At 40.7% G+C, this 27,617-nt stretch overlaps 1 long non-coding RNA gene across 1 annotated transcript in view; it reads right to left on the reverse strand.

The window, feature by feature from the left end:
- The window catches only part of LOC135330129 (uncharacterized), a 208,156-nt gene that overhangs the window by 34,491 nt on the left and 146,048 nt on the right, over window positions 1-27,617 (reverse strand). The window contains exon 5 of the long non-coding RNA XR_010391937.1: window positions 13,321-13,432. This is a non-coding gene — a long non-coding RNA (uncharacterized LOC135330129). The remainder of the gene's footprint in view (window positions 1-13,320; window positions 13,433-27,617) is intronic.

Consider the following 27,617-nt stretch of genomic DNA (forward strand, 5'->3'; position numbering starts at 1 on the left):
TCAGCTGTCTTCACCTTGTTTGACTTCCAGATGGGGCTAGAGGTTGATATGGACAAAGTGGGCAGTAAATACTCTAAGATGGCAGATGAGGAGGTTAAAATCAGAGCGAGGCGGGTAGTAGCCACGCAGCTCCCTCAGGCTCTGTTTGACCCGAGCAGCCTGGGGCTCCCAGACCAAGCCAGCTCCGCAGCCTCAGCTATAAGGAGCTGCAGCCTCGCGACTAATGTGCACGTCTCTGCCCTCACCTCCACTTGTCTCTGGGCGCTGAGCACATGCCCCCAGCTCTACCACGAATAAAGGGGAAGGAGGAAAGCAGCCAGCGTGCAGCCTCATTTTGAAGCTGCTTTTTTTTCTAATCAACCATTGAAGCAAAATTCCTTGTATAATAATTTCCTGGCTAAGCACAGTTTCTTACTGCGAAATGACCACTTCTGTATCTTTTAGTGGAAACATAAATATTTCAGGAGGATCAAGACAAACTTGTTACAGCATTTTTTCCAATCTCCTCTTTGTAAGTGCTTGTTACCAGCAGTAGCTTCCTAAGATGTGGCCTCCCCACAAACCACTAAGATTGCTACCAACAGGCAAGCAGGGCTGCTAAGCTTCAGTTGCTTTTTGCTCTTTTGTTAAGCCAAGAACTGAAAGATTTGCTTCTGTTTGTGCTTCACAGGACAACTCCAACACTCTTCAAAGGCTGTTTTCTCTGAGAGAATTTATATTCATTTTTATGTGTGATCAGACTTGTCTACTCTCTGCTCTATTATGTGAGTAAAAGCGTGTTTACACCATGCAGTGGGCTGCTGTGGGAAAAGCTCTGAGATAGCTGGTACAGCCACATGGCACAGTGCAGAGTTGCAGAAAGCTCCAAAAACAGGACAGAGTGTCAGGGCTGAGTTCAAGGTGTTCCCCAGCAAGATTAAACATGACAGAGAGAGGGCCATGCTGATGTGGCTGTACTCTGGTGTCAGCTCCAGCCTGCGGAGCACACATGTCCACCTGGGTTCTGTCTTACAGTGCATGGAGTTCTTTCTCCTCTGAGCAGCAAGCCACATAGGATCATGTTTTCAGTGCTTCTGCAGTCTCATGGACTATAGCAGACACACCTATTGCACTCGTTTTTTACTGGAGCAAGAGGAAGTTTAAGACCTCATCTTATGGATCCCTCTATGACTTTCTGGTAAGAATGTGTCTGTAGCTTGTTCCTGTGTTGATTCAGATATTAACAGGAATTCTGCGAGCTCTGCTGCAGCCCTGGTAGGACCATTCTAAAGATACTTGTTTGCAGATCCTGCAAACACTGAAAGGCCGAAAACACCTAAGTCAATATTACCTAACCTCACCCAGGACCCATTTGCATCAGTGTGGATTCCAGCAGTGCTACTGCAGACTTGCTTTCCCTGACCTTAAGGACAAAATGATGCTCCTGGCCCGTGTTTCCATGGACACTTTAGGCAACCTTTGCTCTGCAAGATGTCTTTAAGTGAAGGTAAATTGCATTTAACTTAAGTGTCTTTAACATTGCATAAAATGTCATAGGGTTTGCCTAAATGCATACTATCTTGAAGTGGTAAAAGAGTGCGGGTTGCCTCATTTAGAATTAATTATATCATTGTGAAGAACAGAACTACCTAGATGTACCTCATCTATCCCAGGAGGAGACCAAGAGGACAGCATCAAGTTCTGTCAGCACTTAAACTTCATCTTTTGGTTCCATATTTCATACCTGCGTTACCTGTAGCAAAGGCAGCCCTTCTGGACCTGGAATAGGAGTCATTACTGATACCCACACTTACCTAAGCTGTCTGGCCTTTACATCACCATCCTTTGAGCCCACCAATGCTACAAGCAGCTATTCTTCATTGAGCAAGGGAAATTGTTGCACATCATAAGACTCTCTGCAATTTGAATAAGGGCTTCCACAGAAGGAATTTCAGTGATGCAAATATTTCATTGAAAATTCTAACTCTAAAGGCACTTCTACCAACAAAATACACTACTGCTGTCCAGCTCTTAGCTCAAATTTGACCAAAGTCCTCTGTGGATGCTACTTTCATTGCTGAGGCACTAGGACTTGAACAACAAACTGCTTTTTTTACCATAATGGTGAGTACTCAATTGCTTTTTCTTATGTCTGATTCTGCAAAGCACTGAATATTCCATTGAAAGGCACCAATAATCCCCACATCCTGAAAAATGCTTGAATAGTTTCATTTGAAACCCATGCCCTGGCTCTTTTTTTTTATGATTATTATGATGCAGAGCTCTGAAAGGATATTCCAAACACAAACATCTGTTTTGTTTTGCTTTTCTTTTCACACAGCTCAGAAGCTCAGTAGTTATCCCCTCACTCCTCTCCTCTTTCATTTTTATTCCTTCCCCCTCACAAATTTAACAAAGTAATATCCTCCACTCTTTGGGGACAGTTTTCTATCTGCAGGGTTCTGTAACCACTCATTTAATTTTACCCTTTGAAAAGAAATGTTTTTACACAATGTTCTGACATATCCTCAGCTGCAAAACAACCAAGAGAAACAGTGGAATCACACAAAGGAAAACCAAAGATTTGTATTTTCATCTTTTAGAAAGAGCCCTCTTCGTCCTTAAAGCAGAGAGAGAGAGGAACTTTGCAAATGCTCCTAATATGTTGACACTTTTTTCCATGTAGGGTAATGTTTGTAACTCTGCTGTCTCCGGAGGGGACTCAAGCATCACGATTACAGCGTCTGATGATGTCAGCTGCAGCTAGGCATACACAGCCCTTGGGCCTCAAATCTTAATTATATCTGCTACTGTTTACAGCTTATAATTATTGATGTTAATTTACTGAGTGATGTTACACTTCTAGCCTCAAGTTATCTTTTTGGCATGTTAATCCATTTGCACACAGACTCACATCTGATTGTACAGGCTGAAATTAAAGGAGATTTTTCACACTGATTTCATTTGGTTTTGCCATGTTCTACATGATTTAAAAAAAAAGTAATTTGACTATTTCTAGTAATCTTATAAATATTGTTTAAATTATACATGATGCTTTGACACAATAGCAAGAGAAAAAATACTTTGCTCATCTGCACAGCATAAAGCCATGTTTGTACCACATGTTTCAGAAGGCTGCTAAAACCACCAGAGGGCAGAGAGTTAAAACCCCACGGGTCTGCTTCTGCATGCAGCGCCCTCCCAGCCGGGTGTGCGGCGGTGGGAGTCAGCATACGGTGGCAGATCGAGAGACAGAAAGGTTCAGAGACAGCTCAGGAATGTGTGCTTGATGGGCTGTGCTTCATTTCCACAGTCTGCGTAATGAGCCCTGGTTGTGCTTCATTGCTCACAGCCCTTTCCAAGCCTCACATCAGCCCTTCGTTCCTATGCCAGAGAGAGGGCTAGAGCAGAACGTGCACATGACACGTTAATGTCAGGCATGTGACTTGTCTGGACAGTCATGTGCTTCAGGGTGCAAACATGCTTAAGCATTTTTTTACAGCGAGGATTTACACTGACATAGTTGCATGGGGCTTTATAAGGACTGGAGCCCACTGTTTCAAGCGTATTTTACATTGGGCTTTTAAAAAACTGCATTTGAATTCAAGAAGGATTATTGCAGCTGCTGACTTACTCTTTCCTAATCACTCTGATTTCAGAGAAGGCTAGATAGTTATGTCTTCTTTAAGAAGAACAATTTGTTTCAGTTTTTTAAGGCCCTGATTCCACAAGGTCTTCAGGCATGTGAGTAAGTATAAAGCTCAGCATGCTCTCAGGAAGAATTTCCATGTGCTTCACACTATCCGAGAGCAGCAGGATGTCAGAGACTGTGAGGGGCAGCGAGTCAGGGAGGGAACCTCTGGGTTAGGACAATGTGCGGAAGAGGAGGCAGCTGCAGGCTAAGGCAGGGGGCCAGGCAGCCCCACTGGGGGATGTGGGAGCACCCTACATGCCGGCTTATCAGTGAGGGCAGGTCGGAAGACGATACAAACCCTCCTTTAGGCTTCCCACTGCCAGAAAAACATCCTAACATCCCACGTTTCTAGGAATTAAGATGAATAACGAGCATGCATTACAGTAAGATACCCAGCTAGTTCTCACCCTTGGTCAAGGCTGGGGCATCGCTGGCAACAGCAGCTCCTGCCTCTGAGCCCGGCCACACACCACTCCGAAGAGGCTCACGCATCCAGCGCGCAGACTCCTACGTTGTGGCACTGCTTTGTGCAGGCAGCGAGCAGTCTCATCTCCGTGCAATTTGACTGACATTATGGTGGAGTTACAGGCACTTTCCATGGGAATTAGGTGTCTAACTGCCATTTATACCTTTCAAAATCTCTCCCTAAGTGCCAAGAGAGAACAGTGAGCATGAAATTACCCCTTTTTTTAAATTAAAATAAAGGAGCAGTTTTTAACAGAAGCTGACCCTGTAAGAAGAAAGAGTTCTTTTATAATATAGAGACCTACATCTTGATCTACCATTTCTTTTCCTTTGTGGGTGCCAACACGGCGAAGCTGGGACAAGCTGAGAGCTAAGCCAGTTGGCCTTGCTCACTTATTTTACTGCCTATGTCTGAGGGCATTAATAGAGAAATATAAAGATATAAACAATAAATAAGGAAACTAAAATAATAAACAACCAAAAGAAAAATGATAAAATCAATGGCCCACTATCATACAAATTAAATGTATTATCTAAGACATTGTAAAACACACAGCTCATTTCTGTAAACATTAGCATTTCCAAACAGCTGAAGGGTCATTGTGGTTTCAGCATCCCAGATTAGAAAGCAGCTCCGGCTTGTTCAAGTCTCAGTGCTGCAGGCTCTCAGACAGTAATTCCTACCTGTTGTCCTTATTATAGATGCAACGCAACTTCTGTAATTTCCGTAGGACATGAATTTTTTCAAGAAATAATTTTCTCATTGGAGGGTTGCATCAAAATGTATAGTTAATTCTCTTACTTGATACAGAAGCCCTGACAACATAATTAAGAACTGTTTGAAAAGGAAGATTAACCATCAAAGGGAACACAGCAGATTCAGTGTTATTAAGAAGGTCTTAAATTGAGATCACCTCTAGGTTCCCGTTCGCTCTCCTGGCTTAGGCAGTGGTGTTTGGGAGGCCAGCTCAAGACAGAGGAATCAAACTGTTATTCCTTACTCCCAAATGTGTTTGGCAGGAGACTGCATGAATATGCACTTCCGTTTCCCTCAGAAAGTGAAGTTATTAACAAGTCTTTCAATCAGGCTAGAAAAATGAATGCTTTAACATTCGTAAGATCTTCTGCCAGATCATATTGTAACAAAGAGTGTGCACTAGACTTGATATTTTTGTAGTCCCAGCTTCAGTGGAATTACCTCCATGTGACAGCAAAACGAAATCATGAAGTTATTACTTCTGAGCTTTATTGCTCAAGAGCTATGTCCTGCAAATACTTACTGCCAGACATGATCCTGAGTACAAGGTTTATTCCTCTCTATGTAAACTGGGGCAGTTCCAGAAGTTTTAATGGGCTCAATATTATATCTTTTTAGACCATAGCTTTCCAATATTATGAAATGTATTTTGATGGCTAAGAACTCAGAACAGGAACAGCCAGAGATATTTCTGCTCGCTCTAAATAAACCAGAGTCGTAGATTTAATCAAAGTTAAGGCTACTTTTCCATGGTTCTAATTCATGCCTTTTCCTAGGTCATGTCCCTGGAGAAGGACAAAGAAGGTACAACTAAAGTAGCTATTCTGCAAAAAAGAGAAAAACAGGAAGTCATGCAATAAATTAAAGGAGTATTCCTACCCTCTCATGTGAAATAAGCATGTATTAATATTGAGCAAATGTAATATCCAATATTTTCTTGCCTCATTGAAGTAACTGCTATATCTGCTGATACTTTATATAACAGTATTTAGCACAACTATATATTGTGGAAAGGGTGCAATTGTGCTGTCCGGTGATGAAAAATCTAATGCCTAGAACTTCACGCAGAAAATGTATACCATGTAATTTCTTACATGGAAGAACAAGTATTTATTTTCAAAATAGAAAATACTTGTATGTAGTCTAAAACTGGTCAAAAATATTTCCCCCCATAAAGTGTGTTGGCACCCTTTCATTTACATGTATCTGGTTTTACAAAAATCAGATTTTGTCATACCCAAATGCAAAGAACTGTCCAGTTTGAATTACTAAAACCTTTTTGAGTTAAAAAATATAAAAAATTCATTTTTTAAAAAATGGAACACTTTCCTTTGAAAACCTCCATGTGAATTGATCTGTTTTTGCAGAAAAAACATTCACCATCAGAAAGCTGTTCTGATAGAAAAATGCTGGTAATTCAAAAACTGTGAAAGTCCTAGTCAAGACAGCCAGAGCTGAATCAGAAAGATTTTGATAGAGATGCCATTTACGTATTAGACATTGTCTAGCTAAATTGCCTATAGAGCTTTTAACTCAATCTCTACCCATCTGATCTGCCCCCAGCTTCTGAATTTTGTCCCTGGTTTTGTATACCAGAAATAGAGAACAATGAGTCCTGCTGGTATCTCATTGATTTAATCTGCTCCATACAAAATTCTACCAATAGTAATGGTAGCCTTTAAAGTTACAATCGATTATAACTGAGATTATAACTATAATAAATATAATTATATAATAATTGTAAATAAAATAAACTAATTCTAACTAGCTCAGCTCAGGCTGAAATAGTGACTTTTTGGTAGGAAAATCAGGAAATATTCCATAACATTTCCTACATACATCTTCAATCCAGATTTTAGTCAGAAAGCCTATTTTAAATAAATAAGAGTGAGGTGTGGGAGGGTCATATATACATTGCAGTCTTCTGGAACTAGTTTGTTCTGCTCAACAATGCTTATACCTTTGTTTTGTACTTTGAAAACAAGATTCTGCTGAACAGAAAATGTTTGTTCTGTGATGCTAATTTGTACAGCAGCAAGCACACTGCCAGAAATAAAAAAAGTAGGGTCAATGCAGCTCTGGATCTGAAATGAGTAAGGGAGGTACCACAGCTCCCCAGCTCCCCCATTGCTGCAAATGGGGGAAAGGATATCCCTGCATTCAGATGTTATCAGGGTCATGGCTGCAAGAAGTTTCAGGTTTCCTTGTCTATGTGAGACCTTGAACAAGCACCACTACCTTCCTCCGCAAATGGATACACAAATCTGAGAAACATAAATTTGTGGCAAATGCTTCAAAATTTTATTCATTGTTTATTCTTCTTTATCATCTTGGAGCCAGACCCTTTCTCCCTTCCCTCCTTCCAGCTGGCATAACAGAGGAATTTAAGACAACTATCACGATAGGGAGAATTCTTATGGCAGGATTTCTAACGAACCAGCTTCTCCGGGAGCCCATGAGGTCTGTGAGCTGCTTCAGCTCATATTGCACCTCCACCCAGGGTGAAGAATAATAAGCCTAATGGCAATATGCTACCAAACACTCATCATGGGAAAAAAAAAGGACAAAACTACATATGGATCATACCCTTATATCACAGCAATGCTCCTCTGCAGTAAAACAGGCTCTCGCAAAGAATGATAGCATTCATAAACTAAGGTATTGAATACCAGTCCAAGGAAAAATTCTTGCCGTATAGAAGAACTGGTGAGAAGACATTTATTATATGCTTCTCTTATCAGCTTATTCTAAGCTGATGTGGTAGTATTGCAAGGTACAGGAGAGGGCAGGCAACGATAGGGGAATGTAGGATTTTTTATCTTGTTTAAAGGATTAGAGAATCCTGAGTGGTACCATTCTCTTTTCTCTAGGGAATACCTACAATTGGATACATAAGAAATGTCTAGCGTAGGCAAAAAATTCTTAAGAATATGGTAGCAATCACGTTCTACCTACCACTGCGGCAGACAGGACAGTGTATTTCCATAGTGCACCAACTGAGAGAGGAGTCATGAAAATAAACCTAACTTTAAAACATAGTCAACAGAACAGCAAATTAATTTATTCTGTGCCCCTTTTTTGCCTTCATCATGACGAATCCAATGGGGAAAACTACGTAGAAGGGAATATGAAAAAAAAAAGTCCTTATCTACTTTTTTGAAGCCTGTGTTTCCTTGCTAGGGAAATTCTTGGGTTTTGCAGGCAGTATCATCCAGAATAACTCCCCAACATAGGCGCTGAGATGGAGACGTATGTCTAGATCACATCAGCTTCATCTATATTACTCCTTGTAACACTATAGGAGTAGGGTTTTTTCCATAATATATACTTGGCACTTATTTAAGCAGCAATTTTGCCATCGCCAGATGTTGGTGAACTATGAAGCCCTGTGAGATGGGAATTTTATATTTCACTTAGATGTAAACTGAGGCATAAAATAGTTCTACGATTTAGACTGTAGTCATTAGCAAGCAGGGGAAGTGAATCCAGGACTCTTAATTCTCATGCTCTTGTATTTCTTACAAGACATTTTGCCAAGTAAGAGTAGGGCTATGGAGGAGGAGAGGGAAGGGGAATGTGGACAAGTGCAGCCTGCCTGCAAAACTGGTAACAAAGGTGGATTTCCGTAACATTCAGCACTGGCCCAAGTCTGCTAAGGCAAATGGGAATGTTACTACTGACTCCAGCATAAAAACATTTGGCCCAGTGCTGAGTGCTTTTGAAAATGCTGCTTTGACATTTTAGGCCTGAAACCAGACATTTTCCCTGACATTATGAAACACAGCAAGGTAATATTACAAAAAAGTGTAAAAAATAAATCCAACTTGGAAAACATAAATGACCTTTCAGAGCCTGAAATCATGTAATAATAACTGGCCTGACCCATTGCTGAGGTTTTATTGTTTGAGCTTTGCTTATGTTTTTCCCTTTTTTGCTTGGATAAAGCCATCAGTTAGGGACTAAAGTCCCAGAACAAGTGCATGCCTATTTACCAACACAATGAAAATTGTCTTGAAATAATTCCAAATATCTAGTCTCCTGGGGAGTGGGGGAGCAGGAATCGTACAAAGGGAAAAAAAAAAACCTCTCACCCTGCTTTCTCCAGGGTTTGCCTATATTGCTTGCTTCAGACAGCCCATTTCTAATGAATCCAATAATCAGCTGGAACTTGAAACTGCTCTGCCATCTCTCACTGTTCTTTCAGTTCCAGGAAAACTGAAGCAAATGATATTTTTCTTGCTCAGCATTAAAAAAGCCATAATAATACTAATGTTTACATCTGGTTCCAAAACCATTTTTGAGCTTCAGTCAAAACAGAGATGAAATTTAATGCATGCTGAAGTTCAGCTTTTTGGGAAACCAAAATGTTTGCTTGGTTGGTTTATCAAATCTTTTCTCCTGAGAGCTTTTCTATCCCCCAAACTGGCACCACTTTATCCAAGTCATTAAAGCAGTACCTACCCCAGATAAAGATATTTTGGTATTAGGAGGTTTACACTACTAGAGCATTTTTACAGCACTCTAACTGCACCCATGTTAGGAGCTGTGCTATCTAAGTGTTGTTAGAAAGAGTCACACACGATGGTTTTGTTACATTTCTGCTAAAACTGTGTGGCTCAGGGCTTAGTTCTTTGTGAGGAGACAATGACAAAATTCTCATCTGAATGCAACATAAATATTATTTGTCCTGCCAGCTACTTCATTATACAGGGACCCCTAGGTCACCGTTGAGACTCCACTAGCATGGCAGGTGTTTTCTTTAGTGACAGGTTCCTCCGCGGTGTTTTCACTGAATTATAATCTAGGACAGAACTTGGTATTTTAGCAAGATTTTGGGGGAATAACACCACTAATGAAGCTGGGTTGTTTACTGAGTTGTGTCATATGTACTCTTTCTCCCCCTCCCTTCCCATATTCTTCTCTCTTCCTCCGTCCCTAACATCTTGTCCTCTGCAGACAGCTCCCCCGGCTCCCTCGCACACTCCCCAGCGTTTGGGCGGGCAAGTGGAGCAGATACCGTGCTGGTTCAGACTAGCTAGTCAATACGTGCATGCCAAGGCCAACAGGCCCAATCTGCATGCCAGGCTGGGAACGGATGGAGACTCTGTTCTGCTTGCTCTTCCCTCCATGAAGGCACTTTGGGTCTCTGTCTATCCCAGTTGGTAAATTTTGTTAAATTTGTTGGAATTTCATACATTTGAAAACTCCTCCCCTCCGGTCATTTTTGCTCGACACTGGCAAACAGATTCAAAAGTTAATGGGAGAGGATCGACACTGACAGACAGAAAGGTAGACAGGCAGACAGCTTCATTTCCTTAGGAAGCAAGACTAAAAAATAGACACACTCCTTAGAGGTTTTGACAGCAATGACTTTTGATACAGTAGCACAGAGCTACCTTTAATTGGATGCTGTTGGATTATGTTCTATTTTTCCTTTTGTCCTGACCTGCTCATTGAGTAAATGGAGCCATCTGCCAAAGCAATGGCTCCTGGATTACAGAAATGCACCTTTCCCCCGGGAGAGCAAAGTAGGCCAGCAATTCACCAGGGCTTTCTGCAGATGAAATTATTATTCAGATTTCCATGCTACAGGAGCAAGGGATCTGTATCTAACTGCATATTCTGGCAGGAAATGTAGCTAAGTCACAAAAACATACTGGTTGAGAACCTGGGTAACTTTTAGAGAGAGTTTAAGGTGACATTTTCAGATAAAAGTTGTCTTTCCCTTTCCCAGCCCGCAACTGCTCTCTATTCACAGAATGCACTTCTCACCTTAGACAGCAGCTAAATTGTTTGCATTGGATCCTTAGCCAAAGCAGAGATGCTAAAAGCCCTTAGCTGCAGGCAGCAAAACTCTGCATTGACTGTTGTTTGAACTCTAGATGATCAGGAAAGCAGGTTTTTACCATGTGAAAACTTGGGACTTTTTTTTTTCACTTTTGTCTATAAAAGCTAAACCTTTTTGACAAAAAGCCCTGCAAGTAGGAAAGTTTTGATTTCTCTAACCAGTATCTTTAATGAAAAGGGTTTGTGTTTCCAATGAAAAGCACTTTTTTTAGCAAAATATAAAATATTTTCCTAGAAAATGTCTTTTTCAGTTAAAAGTTTCTTGTTAAAAATGTTTTTTCTATCATCTCTACTAGTAACCATGGTCTGGCGTTTTGGCAAAGACGTAGGAGGAATGAGACCGCTCAAGGTCTCCAGTCATTCTTTTGACAATCTAGAAGGCTCATAGAAAGAGGTAAAAACAGTCTTAATCCGAATGGGAGAGAAGGGGATGCTGCACAATCAAACAGACATTTCCCATGCAGGTCAGTGCCAAGGCCAATGCCCCGCTGCTCAGTAAATCTACACCTACTAGGATGGACCCTAGTCAGAGTGGTATGGCTAATTTCCTAACTCAGTTTAATCTCTGAGGTGGACCACCTGCAAATAATGGACTAAATCAAGGTTCAGTTCGACCTTTTCTGTCTACCCATCCAACCCTCCTTTTTTCACTTAAATAAGCTATTCTTCAGTTTATTAAATAAAAAATAAAGCAAGCAAAATTTTCCCAAGGAAACATCCCCTTATCATAACGAGCCCACTGCTTTTCCCTCCGATTGTGTGAGATTGTGGGAGGCATTGGCAGAGACCTGGCAGAAGAAAGTAAAGAGTAACCATCCAGTGAAAGACCCTTTGCGAAATTCCGTGGATCTCACATTATCCTCACAGGCTGGCTCATGCACATCCAAGTCTGCCTTTTAAGAATACTGTGTCCTCAATGAATGTTACTGCTGCTACCACAGGGACTGTCTGGGAACCTTTTTCCTTTACAACAATCTTTCCAGATTATTACAGGATGCTGTGGGAGCATCTGGGATATTATCCCAGTTCCCTTCTTGGATGGACTCTCTGCCCACTTGCATGGGAGGTTCATACCTAGAACAATAAGCCAGAGCTGGAGGTGCTTGCATCATTTATTATCTCTGGCATTCACAGTGTACTTCAAGCAGCTGGGTAAATTCACCAGGATGGAGACATACAGGTGATGTAGCCTTATCAAAGCATAAGCAAAAGCTTACTTACTCGTTTTTGGAATCCAGAATCGGAAAGGCTTAAATTAAGATGCTCTTATAAATCAGTTCTGCTCAACCAGTACAAAAGGCTGTGAGAACATTAAATCAAACTAAACCTAGATTATATCAATTTAAGCTGAATTCACTGAGAACAGATTAAAAATGATCTAAAATAAACTTCTGTTAAACCACAGTAACAATGAGCTTCTCTAAACTGAATTTATTAAATCTGGCTGCAGAACAATTTAATGTATAGGAGTAACACATGATGTGTAGAAAAAATTCTGTTGTGAACCTCACAAACAGCTCACGGTAGGCTCACACTGTGGCTGTAAAACCAAATATTTTTGACAATGAGTTGTGTTCAGACAGGCTTCACTTCCTGTTTTTTGTTTTCAACACAGATTAAAAAAGGGCCACTTTTAAGATTTTGGTTTTGGAGGCTCCCTGACCAAATCCAGTAGTTTTCCATTGTTTCTAAGAGATTTCTGGAAATTCTGGTCTATAATTTGTTCCAAGACTCCACAGACATTTCAATAAAAAAAGAAATTGACTTTAAAAGTAAAGCAGTGCTTTACAATACAGGAGCAAAGCAAGGAGAAGTAGGCCTTGAAGAAAGGAGTCTAAAGCAGAATGAGACATGAGTCACCAAGCCAGTATTTCAAAAGTGAGGGAACTGACCAGCTCCATGCTCCCACCTGCCCTCGGAGCAGGGTAACGGGAGGCTCAGGGAAGCGTACGGGAAACTACAGCAAGAACATCAGAAAACAAATCATTTAGGCAGAAAAGTCTGAAACTGTAACAAACATAAATATTAAAAGTTTCTTGAACATAAGAAGCTTTTCTTGTTTAAGTCGGCCAAGTACCTAATGGTGTGTGATAAAAGCGAAGTTAGGCAATTATTTTCCTCTGTTCTGCAATCTGTGTGAAGGCATGTGGGGAAACGTCATGTCTGGTTGCAGATATCATGCTGTAAGGTCTGGAAATCCACATTCTTAGAGCCCAGACAGACATGAATTGACAAGCACTAGCCATCCCTGGTGCAAATGTCAGATTCAGAGCGCCTTTATCTTCAGATAACTGTTCCAGTTTTCCATGCACATGCGCAAACCAGGTTTTAATCTCTAACAAGACAACAAACAATGGAATACATAAAGACTGATTTTTTCTGTTTCTGGCTACTAGGCTGGAAGGCCAATTAAGACAACTCTTAAAAAACATTTCAGGAATTGGGTTCTTTGAATCACATACCAGGATCTTAGGTCTTCATGACCAGTAAACCAAAAAAAAGTCTATCATAAAATAAGTGCACAATAATATTGCTAAGTTTTACAAGAACAACATACTAAGAGGCAAGACTGACTTACGTGAGAGTGCTGGTATCTGCTCTGGAAAATCTTTATTTGTTGAATTTGTTTTTAGCTTGAGCTTAGTTGTCAGAGTTCATTTCTCATCCATCCAAAATTATGGTCCAGTCCTCTAGGGCAGAAGATACAGAGAGACAGAGAAAGAAAAAATGAATTCTCCATCATATAATACAGGGTAGTAAAATTTGAATTCTTATTATTTCTGTAAAGCCCTTTAACCCATTCTAGTAGGATAAGAAAGTCCAAAATATTAATCATAATGAGAATTAATCCCAGGATTTTGAAATATTTGTGAAGCTAAATTTAGGTGCTAGCATCTAAAGCTAAGAAATCTCAAATTAGTTTGACTTTCCCCTGTTCTCAGGATCCGTTTGCATTCTCTCCAGGACAACCTTATCTTTCTAACCATACTCAGTGTATCTTATTGTACATTTACCTGGTACTAACCAGGTAATTATCTTACATATTCTAGTTTCTGAGAACTAATAAAAGGTTTGCTTCCTACTAATGCACCCACTCAGAAGCTGTGTCTTCTCATGTTTTGCTTGATAAAGCACATGTGGTCCTTTCAAACACCCTGATTTGACATCTCAAATAGATTAAAAGTCATATCAGAAAGCTATCTGTTGAGTGACAACATAAGTACTTATTTAATAAGTATATTAAATACATATGCATGGTTATATACTGTACATGCAAGGTTTTAAATATATACCCTAGTTAACTGCCATATGGATATGTTGTTGTGGAAAAAAATATTTATGAAATGTTTTTTCCAAATGTTTAATCTACAGCAGATGCGCCTTGCATTCATCTGTTTGGCTTGGCATTCACTACAGGGAGATCTTATTAATCATACAGACCTCCTGTAGCAGAGGAAACAGAGGCTATTATAGGATTCATCTGTTTATGACTAAACAGAGAAAAGGATCTTCATCAAATGAGAGATCCCTCTCTGAAAGCTCTCTGAAATGTAGAAGGTTGTGAGTAAGCCGCATGATGTTTTTCATCTCCCAGCACTGTACACTTACCCTTCCTCTTTATTAAAATCACAAAGTGAGAGAGGCCATATGTACTGGGGAAGAAGAAGGGAACAGAGGAGTAGCCACTATGAGGATGGATTTGGAGCAATCCAGATTTCATTTGCCCCCTTTCCACTCTAAGATTGTGGAAGTTTTGCTCCTGACACGGTTCTGCTCATGAGTATCCGTTAAACAGCATTCACTACTCCATTACCCTGTAATTTTTGGAAAATATATAGAAGGGATTATGGAAAGTGCTTCAAAGTCCAATTTTACTCTCAAAATCTCCAGTGTATATTTCTTTGAGCCCTGCTTCACAGGGTAAGTCAGTGCCAATGTTAACAAAAAAAACCCTCATTGCTTTATTGCTTCCCATACTTGTATTACTCTCCAGTCTGACTGTTTCTCTGTCCTGACAAAGGCGGTAGCTGTAGCTGACCCCCTGAACTGAGCAGGGAAGAAGCAGAGAAAGCTGGTGAGAGTCAGGAAAGAGAATGGGGTACTACTGAGTAGAAAAGGTCAACTATCTTAAGCACATCAGCTCAGTGGATACCAAACAGGAGGCAGCAGAATCCAGGCATTCAAAAGGTCTGGTCTGAAACAAAGGAAAACATCTCAAGCCCCCTCTACCTGCCATACTTCATAAATAAATTCTAGTCCTAGTGACAAAGGACACATTCACATGCCCTTTTCCTTTTTATTTCTTTTAAACATTACTGTTTTGCAGACACATTACTAGAATTAAGTATCTCATTTGTAACAAATCATGTATTTGACAAATTTCTCCTTGTCCTATTTCCAAAATGCACACTGACAGATCACCATTCCCAGCTGTGGTTGCTGGGCCATTTGAAGGCCAAGGTTTTTCCAGGCTCAGAAACACATGAACATCTGGGAAGTTGTTTTCCCTGCAGACAATTTCATCCCAAAGACTGAAGTAACATGCATTTGGAGGAAAAAAACTTAGATATTTGATCTGCAACAACGGCCTCCAAGTCAGTAGATGAACTATGGTAGTCTTTGTATCTTTTCCTTTTGAGTATGATGAACACCGTCCATTTTTAAACAAAATGACATTTTGGTTCAACATTTTTACTCATCACAGAGGTTGTAAGAGATTTGATTTCTACCTGAGGCAATAGATAGTGCCATCAGGAACTGACCCAGAAGAACTAATGTCTCCATATCACAGCATTCCAAACTATACGACAGAAGTATTTTGCAAATTCTGTTTGCTCTTTAATTTTTAGTTTAAGATTTCTTGCCCTGTTTTGACACTCAGCCATGAAAGTCACATGTTACGAGTTCTGTTTCCTGACTGGATAAAAATGTGGCAGACTGAGGATGACATATGCTCACATCAGCTCTTCAGAGTGAAAAAGGGAAGTGCCTGCTTGCAACCTTTGTTGAACAGGAAAAGGGTTAGGCTTGACTGCAAACTAAGCAAGTCTTTATCTGTTCTGCTGATTTAGAAGTAGAGAGGTCAGGCTTGCAAGGGCTGGGGGGAATTCTCTGTGCTCTTACAGGCCATCAGACCCAAGCTGCCTTATTTTCCTGCTTTAAAAAGAAAGGGTTATGACTATGACTAAAGTAAACATAAAATGTGAGTGCTGTTTTACACAACCCCTTTGCAGCACTTTGTCCAGCTCTCCTTAATATTATCTGCAGGTGGGTGCGGTTAGAAACTGTATTCAGGGTTGTAGTCCAATGATACCATTTCCTGTGTTTCTCTCCTTGAATTATCAATAGCCATCAACTTTAGAAGTGGTTCCTCCAATACTCCATTCCTCACGTCTAACACAGCTGGTACGTGGTTAGATAATTTATTTCTCTGAAAAATATTTGCGACCTTTATTCTCTGAATGGCATGAACACTTCCTTTCCCAAGGTTGCCTTTCTTTCCATTATTCATCATTCCTTCCTTCATCACCTCCTGACTCATCCTCCTCCTCACTTCTCCTTCAGCTGTAGCTTTCTCAGCCATCTCTCAAGACTCCATGTTCTATTTACTCTCATCGATCTGAGTCCAGAGGCCCTGTCCTCCACTGATGCAAATCAGTATCGCTTAGTGAGGGCCATGGGGCCTCACCACTTCACATCAATTCACAGGCTGAGCTAGATGTTGTAATGACATTTTTCCATTTCTGAAAAAGAAGATTCTTATTTGCCCCAGTGAACTTTCTCCAGCTTTGGTCCAGTCAACCAGTTTCTTTACTGTGCAGATGTAACTTCTGGTACTGGCAGGGTCTCTCAAAATGGAACTTCAGACTTGTCTTTCGTTTATTTTACACTGAGTCATCCATATTTAATATTGCCCTCCCTTGACTCCTTTTAACACCATAACAGAATACCAGAATATAATAGTGTACCCCCTGCTCTAGTCATGGCACTTTCCATTTTCTCATAAGTCAGAGCTATTTCCATCCTGGTTCCAGTCCTCTGGGTGGCTCAAGGAGATCACAAAAAGGGTTTAGGAAGAAACCGATCCTATCCCTGCTCCTTTGCTCCTCAATAAAGCCTCCACTAATGTACACCAGCTGCCAAGGTCAGTGATAAATAACAACTGTACAGTGGTACATCCTCTCCACACTTTGGAGAGACTGGGAGTACACATGACAGCTAGCAGTGATAAAGGTTTGTGGAGACAGAGAAGGAATAATGGGCCAGGACAGAGCTGCTTTATCGCTTGGGTAAATCTTTGCCTGAGGCCAGACTGGCCTTTGAACATAGGGTAAACCTGTGCCTAACTCATAAGGACATTCAGTTCAGCATCTTCTTCACTTAAGGAAGTTCCAGTCCTCTCATCTCATGGTTCTCACTGCACATCATAGTCCCCCCTTGTTGTGCCTGGTCCTCACAATCACTTACGTCAACTTTGCTATAAAACACAGCATGTCTTGAAAATCTCCCCAGTCTTTTACACAGGTGACCTAATAGCAAAAGTAAGTGCAGCTTTGGATGGGTGGTGATATGCAGACCAACCCAAAGGCAACAGAATCTGATCCATTACCTTTATCATTTCCCTATTAGCCCTTTAAAGATCGGTCTTTATGTATCAGTAAAATGACTGGGTATGTCTCCATTACTGAGCTGAGCTATGCTTCCACCATCTGTTTTCTGAATTCCAAATGAATGAACTTTTCTGTCCTCCATGTGGAACTTGGTCTGAGCCTTGGCAGTCTGCAGCATTACACTACACCGTATCTTTATATCTATATAAAAATGATAATCAGCACCTGCAGCCAACCAGCACACTCTGCATCAACTTCCATTTCTATAACCCTCTTGAAACATTCAACAGAGAGTTTTGTTGAATAGCAATCCTTGCAAAAGCAAGGCAGTATGTCAGGTAACATGCCAAGAGCAGATAATTTGCCTTATACATACACTGACAGGTCAAAGTCAATAGTGGCATTTCAATATGCACATCTTTTAGATTTATGTCAGAGTGATTGTTTCCCAGAATCCCTTTGGATGTGAGTGAAAACACTAATGAGGCTATCAGAAGAAGGACACATCAATAGAAACTGTCATGACATGTTAGCTGTCATTCCAAAGGAAGATGCTCAGTCTGTTGGAGATGGAAGTGACAGCTTCCATGGTAGTATTTGGCTTTCCAGATACGCATCTCTGGCTCAGTTTGAACTGAATTAAGAATATTTTGACAGGGAGCATGTGAAGAAGAAATCCCAGTACCTAAACATTTGGCCTCTAAGGAAGGACATATTCAAGTAATCCCCTCCCAGTCTCAAACTCATACCACGCCTGCATTAAAAGACAGATAATCTATGTTTATATCTATTTTATACATAAAGAATTTTAAATAGAGAAGTTATTTGAAGTGCTGAAGACTCCCAAACACACCAACATCAGAAACAGGATTCAAAGAAAGTTTTGGTATTACCTCCCACCTCCATACCTTTCTTGAGGACACATTTTTCTCTATATACCTCACACACCAAGCATAGCAAGGAAGGTTGTAAGTAGTCCTAAAATGGAGGCTTTGGCTTGGAAGGTTGGTCATTCTTAATGGAAGGAGAGAAAAAAACACTCAGGAAGATTTTGAAGTTACTTTTCCAATCACAGAGTAGAGAGCTGGGAAGATAATTTAATTGGTGTTCTCCTGGCCTCTTGAAGTCATTGGCTGTTTGACAATTTTGGAGACCAAGAGTTTAGTCAAATCCCCTGATTCCCAGCCCAATGCCCTATCCATTTAACACTCTGCTTGGATAGGCTTCTTGAAAAGAACTTCTGACAATATGAATCAAAGTGCACTGGCAAAATACTGTGCGAAAAGTGGCACTGGAAGCTTATCCAAAACCATGATTGTTTTTAAATTTAAGTGTCTTACATAAAGCCCTGTAATACACAGTCTTGTGTTATAAAATGTGAAAGTCAGAAGTGATAAAAAGCTTAGGTCTTGGAAAAAATTGCTTGAAAGAAATACACTTAAAATCTTTCTTTAATTATCTGTATTTATTTGCGTGTTCTTTGAGCTGTGAATCTGCTCAGGGTGCTGACAGTTTCTGCTGAGTTCCAGAAAGTCAGAAGCAGTACTACAGCCCCAAACATGCATGCGGCACTAGAGGCAAAGCATTTCCTCACTGACCCGGATATCTGATTCCAGCTGAGGATCTGTGTATTTCATGAAGCTAAAGTGGAAGAATCCACGAAAGCAGTCATGTGAGGGGAATAGGCATTATCTCCCCAAAGCCTTCATTCCTTCTGAAATGATTTTTTGATTAATGCACTCTTGTCTCAATTCTACTTCTAGCTGTCATCTGCATTTCTGAATTACTAAGGTTTGTTTTCAAATGTACTACATACAGGCCAAGTGCCCCGTAAGTGCGAGCTGGTGCTCTAAACTGAGCTCAGTGAACTTATGCCCTATTTATACTAGCTGAGCATCTGGCCCACTGACTCCAGATTTCCTGACTCAATTTGCCCTATGCTTTAAACCCTAATCTGCCTCTCTGTCTAAATGTGCATCTTACATACCCAATATTAACTAGATCGAATTAGCTTAATTAGCTGGTTAATGTTAATTCAAGTTCATTCAGCATAATCCTGTTTAAAATTGGTACAGTATTTTACAGTACCTGAAAAATGGCTCATCTTAATAAACTGATGGAGGAAAAAAAATCTTTAAAAGGAGAATTAAGGAACAGTTCTTAAATTCAGATTGCAATATTACGCAAAGAACATCCCCACACACATCCTTCTTTAAGGCAAGTGCTGCACAACAAGTAATTCACCAATGACAGAAGTCAAATAGCATTTTAAATTCTCTTCTGGTTTCTACAATGTAAATCTGCATTCTCATCTACAAACAAGAGCTCAATTACTATACAGCTGCATTCCACTTCAAGAAATATGTGCAAGCCACTAATCCTATGCCTGTGCCAATTGTGTACTGTATATCTTACAGTTTTGCATCTCTATTTCTACTTGCCATCTCTAGTGCCTCACTAGTGCAGACAATTCTGTTTTTATGCAAGGCACTGCAGAGAGCGCCCAGGTACATTTGAAAGTGTGGTATACTTTCAGGTTAATTTCCTGAAAAATATTAATGCCTTGTAGTTAATAGCTGTTTTTAAACATTTGAGATGGACATTTCCCTAACGATGGCTAAACCCCAAATCCATATTTAGAGCCCTTGTGATTTATAATTATACTTTTCTAATTTATCCACAGACGTGTGTAGCAACACTATGTATCATATACAGCATTTAATGCTACATTTTGAACTGTAGGAAGCAAATCAGCATGCTTCAGCTCTGTTTTTCATGGTTCAGACATGTCTGAAATATAATGAGAGCAGGGATTTGTCTGCCCTGATTTAATTACTACAATCCAGATAACTCTGTCAATCAATTTTTCTCCTTGTGACTCCTGGCAGGGTGAAAAATGCCTTCATTATGAGGACTGATCGTTAGTGGATGTGAAGTTGAGAAGATGATGAAGATGAGTTGTTGGCTCTGGCAGAGAATTGACCCATCAGTGTCATTAAGTGAACTCCAGCAAGTCCAGTAATTCCCATGGGGCAAATCATTGAATTCTTCAGGAGCGAAGGTCTGTGTCTGTCTACACCAAAGCACTTTGAAATGTACACACATGCAGTTTGCAGTCATCTGATGGATAACTAAACAATTACAGAGGCAATAACTGATTCGTCCTTCCTTTTTCATGAAAGAAACAACTCTTAAAGTACGATATTTTACATTCCCTTTCACACGACAGCTGAAGTAACACTTAGTTACATCCGCTGTCCTTTCAACTCTATACTACAGGAGTTCAGCTCAGAGCTGCATCAACCTCCCAAAGCCCAAATACCCTTTATTAACAATGCAAATTGCAAATCTAAATCCTTTTCCTCCTAAATACTGAAGGACAAGTCTGAGTCACTCCAGGCACTATGTTAGGGTTTTATTTTTATCGGTGTTGTTCATCCAGCAGTAAAAATACAAAGTAAAAGCACCTCTCCATACAACAGCTTCAGTTACAAGCAATTTAATGACAAATGAGCATTATCTGCTCAATTTTTTTTCTAAATTATGCTTTTAATTGCAAAAGGTAATTTCATATAATTGACTAATTAATCATAAAAAATAAAAATAAAATAGCTGCAATGAGTACCAAAATAGCACACAGAAAAATCTGCTGAAATCAAAACATGCTCAAGAGGCCTACAGACAATTTTGGTGGCCAAAGAGGCGATGAGAGTTTGCAGGCTACAGGCACAGTGCCAATTGTAAATTAAGTTGTAAAGTACATTCTGTGGGGATACAGAGCTGACTGTGTGTTACAGACCCCCATGCCTTAGCCCAGCCTCTTCAGCTGTAGCTGCAGCTGCAGCCCACTATGCTTTTGGACTGGACAGTCACATAGTTCACCCACCCCCCAGTTCAGCTCCCCTGGCTGCGTTACCCAAACTGATCACCTCCACAGCAGCACCTGCCTGGTCCTGGGAGCTATCCCTCCCAAACATCCCTGCACTGTATGTCTGGACAAATATTAACTGAGTAGGGTTAATCCTAAGGATTTTGACTTCTAGCACAGGCTCCAAACTCCAGCAGTGAAGGGAACTTAATCGAACATGTGAGCATGCAAGCGAGGGAACTCGAAGCACGTGAGCAACATTTGGCAGGAATGGGTACAAAAGGGAGCGTAGCTCTATGTATTTTGGTTAATGAAGTTATTGAATTAGGCCTTAAAAGTGAGCAAGAAGGGAAGATGTTATTTTGATGGGAAGGGTGCTCGCTGAGCTAATTGATTCAGCAGTGAGACTGTTTGGAGCAGCTTTTTAGTGCTATGAGTCAGACAAGCTCAGCATTAACTTTGCTAAATAGTTGGAACTTTTCCTATAGCTTACAAAATCTCTGAAGTATTTTTCCAGCTTGATGCCTCAGATATGTTTAACCACTGAGAAGGCTGTCTCAGGCACTGTCATGACACTGACACCTTTCAGGTGCTCTCTCTTTCCCACCCCACAGCTCTTTCCGAGAACAGCCTGGGTACTCTCTTCAGCATTAGTTCCTGGATGGTCACTTTTTAGAGGAAATTCTGCTGTTTTCCACTATAGCAGTTCACATCCTAGAATCACAGAAGCTATCTATGGTCAAAACCTATACCAAATACTATCCATGCTCTGCTAGTCAGCTTAATTATTGATAGCATTCGCTGAAATACCACAAAGGGAACTCAATTAGGCATCTAGGGCCTTAGTGTCAAATCTCATTTTAAGAAACAAGCTCTTTCCCAAATATCTGTCAAAGAATAAGAAAAGCAAAGGAAGGGAGAGAGAAAATGGGGACATGGGCAAGTGACAGTTAAATCTTCATTTTCTCATTTCACTTAAGTCTTCAGCATGACTGGAACTGGGCTTTCCATAGCAGCGCTGGATAAACATTGTGCTCTGTAGGCTCCCTGTGGTAAACACTTTCAAAGGGGAATTCTCTTTTACTCCTGACCACTCCTTCTGTATAATAGGGCAGGGTGGAAAATGTCTTTAAAACATCAAATTTCCCTTTACTTCTAGCCTCCCTTAACTCATTGAAGTTCTGAACCAATTTTCTTCAAACTTTCCAAACAAGTGACTTTGGCTGAAGGTAAGCATGAAAAGCTTTGTCCCAAAAGCTTTTTTCCCAGAAAACAAAAAAAACATGAAAAAGTTCCTTCCCTAACTAAGCCTGATTTTTGGCCTCATGGCCTATGTCACTTCCCACTCACTACTCTGCACCTTTCTATAAATGAAGTATTAGAAAAAATAAACTGAGAAATGAAAAACAGTCTCTCTGAATGGAGCTGCACCTAACACCCAGACGTGGAGTTGTGATTCTTAGGCCTAGGCAAAACAGGCCAGATTCTGCCAAGCCTTGTCAATACCGTGCTCCGTAAGCAGTTCCATGGAAATCACTAAGACTGTCTAGTGAGGTAAGGTGCTTTGTGATTAAAGGCAGCATTTAGGACCAGCACCTCGAGGGACTTATACAACACATAGTTTAGGAGAGTGTTGAGAAAATCAGGAAAGGAGAAGCGGTGAGAAACAATATGGTAGAGGTGTTACATTTTGCGGAATGCCTGAAAGAAAGAAAAACACCTTAATCTGGCTTCAGTCAGGACAGCAGGCGCCTTCTCGATCTCTGGCTGTTGAAATAGTTTGTATCCCCAAATCTGTGGCTGCAATTTGAGATGGCATGTTTGAAAGCTGGTTCCTAAATCACTCGTGGACTGGAGAAGCAGAACTAAGAGAACTAAGAGGTTCTTAACGCAAACCAATAATTTTCAGTAATCATGAAAAGTAAATATAATTCAATACATTTACATCAAACAAGTCAACCCAGACAACCCAACCCAGCCATTGTGCCCCGAGTGTAGTATTATACTTCAGGAAGCACTTTACAAGTTTCCTTCAATTGTGATGATGGGTCAGATTTACCCATGGTGTCACTCCACTGACTTCAGTGAAGCTGCAGTGGGGGTGGATGTGACCCATTTCTGAAGGCACCATGCCAGTAACTAGTCTGCAGTGGGATTCTGATAAATGCTGCCATCTGCAAAATGTTATATCCAATGGAGGGCAGAAACAGATGAAAAACCCTTTCAATCTAGAGTACCAACTTAAAATAAACATCTTTAAATATAGCTGTTCCTTCGATGGTACTAAAGAACAGGCAAAAATAAATGTATGAAATGAGTGAGGCTTATAAATTCTTTTTTCCACAGTGACCAAAGTAAAACCTCTTAAGCTCATGTAAATATTCCTCATTCAGGGTTCAAAAGCTTCTTGTTTTCCGGATGAAACAAGCATGTAAGTAACAATGGTCACTGAAGACAGAAATACACGTGTCCATTCTGTATTATTCTGATGAAAACTCCCATTTCCCACCTAGTTTTCTTCACTCCAACCCCTTCTAAAGACCCCAGTTGTTGCAATCCTCTTTATAGCAAAGAGCAGCTGCAAACATTTTCCCCCAGAGCCCCTCAGTGTGCTCTCAGTAGATGGCTGAGGTTGCCCATTAAGTGCTACAAAGGGCCTCTTTCTGTCCCTCAGGATGCTCTGAGCATGCTGCCTCTATAAACTAGGAGTCTAGGCTTTAACAGTAGAGTTTCTGTCCGTTACTGCAGATATTAGCTCCTAAGCATGGGAAACAGCATAAGATACAAGCCTCAGTCCAACATGCTCTTTGAAGAGGAAAGACTAAATATCCTGCCAAATGGGAAATGGCTCAGCTTTTGTCCTTTATGTCAAATGCTAAGGGAAGGAAGGTGTATGTGCATGCCTGTGTACATAGATGTGTGTTAGCTTGGAACCCAGGAGAGCAAGCAAGCAAAAATAATACTACCCCTAGTTTCCCAAACTAAGTTTGGTTGCCCTTCATTATAAAGCATCGCTTTGCCTACAAAGTCAGGATCATTTTGTTTAAGAGAGCTGCATGTCTCAGAATGCAAAATAAACTGCTACAGTCACAATGCTGAAAGGATTGACTTGGAGAATTGCAAATTGAATGAGGAGAATTACTCTGGCTAGACACACACGTCATTAAGAATTATTGGCATAGGGATTTCAAAAACACTGGATGCCCAAATAAGAGAATTTCAAGCTTTGAGGAGACAGATTTAAAAGGCTTTAAGATAAACTAAATGTGCTGCAGATTGCTTTATTTGGCAACTCAATGTGCCATGGAAACATGCAATACACAATGAAACATATGCAACTGAAACCTAATTTTGTGGAGGCATTTAGGCAGGTAGCTTGGACATGCTTTCAAAGAAGTGCCAGTGAACTGAAGAACAGATGTGTTTTTTACCAAGCAAACTGTATTCCCAGTATTCAGGAGATAACAAATTGATGGTTGACATTTGAGTCAGAAAGTCTTAAACTCTCCCAAAAGAAAACAGGATGCTTTTCCTCTCAGCCCTCTCCAGCAAGCTTCTCCCTGTGCCATTCGAAAAAAGGAATCTCAGGGACAAATCTTCAGCCAGTGTAAAATTGCTGTCTCTCCAGTGTAGTCAACTTATCTGCACTGATTTGAACCAGCTGAGGGTCTGGCTCTTGGACTTCTGAAATAACCTTGAGGCTTTTATTATTACAGCTGTATTTTGTAGCTATCTTTGTGTCGGTTGGTGTGCAGGCAGGGAAGGGGGACAGCACAGAGAAATCCGGGTGTAATGGAGCTGCACTGAGATAAACTTGAAACTGCTTTCAATTTATGACCCAGAGACATCCAGACATGATTCCTGAGTCAATGGACTCACATTGAGGTGCAGGAAGAAAGCAATAACAACCTTAGTAAACAGTTCCGGCAGTTCACATTTTTATGCTGTCCCTCCTATGATCAGTGACTTTTCCTTCTCTGCAAATTCTCAGGCCCAGTTTCCTGCTAGCATAAATAGCAGTGACTCCACAGAAAGCAGTGGTAGCATCTGCAATTACATGAGATCAGAATCCAAAAGGCCAGGATTGAGAGAAGCAAAGGGAAGAATGAGAGCTAAGGGAAGCATGCAGTTTTGGGGAAACAGCAGTTTTGGAAGCTTCTCCTTCAGTTTCACTACCAGACTCATATCTCAACAAGTCCCGTGGAGTGCAGAACATTAGACAATTTGAACTCTCTTTTGAAGTCAACATGGCACCAATAACAGCCTGCAAATTTCGGATTCCCCTTAGCATCTCTTCCTAAAAATACTCAAAGTCATCCCCTTTGTTGTTTGGGGTTTTCCTCCCCATTATATCTCTCCCCATCATTCCATGCCTTTCCTCTACAGGGCTAAACTTCTGATATCCCATCATATGTCAGAGATGCTCTTTAGCACTAGCGATACTAATGAGAAAAGCAGCCCTGCTGGAGGAAGCCAATGTGGGCCAAATTTTTCTTTCTGTTACACCATCATTGCTCAGCCTTTTCCATCCTGAAGCTGTTACCTTCATCCTAGGATTTAATACTCCTCTTCCTTTTTAAAAGTGTTAGAGGGGATGGTGAACATGGCCTCTTGGGCATGTGTTCATGAAAGTCCATGGCAGCCAAGCATCTTTGCAGACTGAGAACGGTTGCGTATCTGCAACGCAAATGTGGAATAACTCACTGCTGTAACTGAAAACCGGAAGCTGGCTCTGTGGATTCCTCCCAGCGCTACTGGTGCCTATTTCCATCCCTAACATTTTTTCCAGTAAGCACCTGCCTCACTCCTATTTAATACATCCACAGCTGCAGTTTCCATAGCTGCCTTTTGACAGCACAGTCCAAAATGAATCATCCTCTCTGTGAGGAAATTTCTCCAAAATGCCTTTTCTTTCTCATCTCTTCCTTAATCATCTCTGGATTCCCATTATTTCTACAAGGCATATGATTAAATTGCCATTAGAAGATCCTCTGTCCCCATCCCTTTCCAACCACCCACTCAGAGTCAAACAGACTGCCACAGCACTAAGTTCTCTGGTCTTTTCTTTAATAGTCAGGCTCTTACAACTCTTCATATTGCCATCCATCATGAGACATCACTGGCAATTCTGCTAAAGCCCTTATATGGATAAAATATATTCTGTCAAAAAATGCTTAGGACAAACTGTACTTTGTCAAGCACCTTCATCTATCCAGCGTAGAATATTAATCCTACCAAGTAGCTTAAAACATTTCTGCCAACAAGCCTCCATCTTTTCAGCACAACAGCAAGATTTCTTGTGTTGAAATTTACTTCTGCTATGGCTAATCACCATCTTATCTTCAGCGTTGGCTATCTCTTCCCCTGCCTGTGTTTTCTAGATCCCCAGCAATAAATATTGACCAGATTCCTCCCTGCCCACTTTGATCTTGCATTCCACTTTTCCATTCTCAGCTCTTCCAAATTCTGTCTGCTCAGTCATGCTTTAGGCCAGAGGCTATCACAGATTCACAGAAGCACAGGAAAAACAAGACTGCAAGAGAACTCAGAATGAACCCCATCCATCTGTTTATCCCAAGGCAAGAAATGGTGCCCACATCGTCCTTGGCAGATATTTGTTGCACCTCTTTAACAAGTAGCTACCTGGTTTCAGTTTGCCAAGCAAGCAACCAGGCCAGAAATGACCATCCAGCCCTATCCAAGCTGCAGAGATTCCCTCAATTAACTCCTGTTTGAACTACAGCATCTCTTTTACATCCCGTCCCTATTTCAAGTTTATGTGACTGAGAATTCAAAGGTTACACAGCCTCTGAATTCAGTCTACCCAGCTTCTTCTGAGACTACACAACACAGCCAGGCATTCACAGCATCCCTGCAAGTTCTTTTCTAGAGACTAGTCCCAGCCACGGATCAACACAAGCTCTCATGTACAACCAGAATTGCTCACAGAAGATGGTTTAACTTGGTTCTTTCTTCTCCAGACTAATGAACCATTATCCATGTTACATTATGGAAAGGGCTGTGCATAACCGCAAAGTGAGATGAAACAGAGGAAAAAAAAAAGGCAGCCCAAAAGGAGCTAGTAACCATAGCACTCTCTCGAGATCAGCTGTACCCACTTCTCACACAGGCAACATACTTCCTTAGGACCATCTGAAATTTCAATGATACAAAATATTCACTAGAGACACTTTGCTCAGGGCCAAAATCAGTACCACATTAAGTCATTTATATCGGCGACTAGCCCTGGAAGTCAGGGAAGAAAGGGAGGAGTGTATGCAAGAAAATAATTTGCCCAGTAATACAAAATCCAGTCAGGTACTATAGTAAACTCATTGCCCAGGACCTGCATGACAAAGATTTAATCTCTGTCTGCAGAAGTCTAAGAAAAGGACT

This window comes from Dromaius novaehollandiae, chromosome 16 (genome assembly GCF_036370855.1).
Source record: "Dromaius novaehollandiae isolate bDroNov1 chromosome 16, bDroNov1.hap1, whole genome shotgun sequence".
Classification (NCBI taxonomy): domain Eukaryota; kingdom Metazoa; phylum Chordata; class Aves; order Casuariiformes; family Dromaiidae; genus Dromaius; species Dromaius novaehollandiae.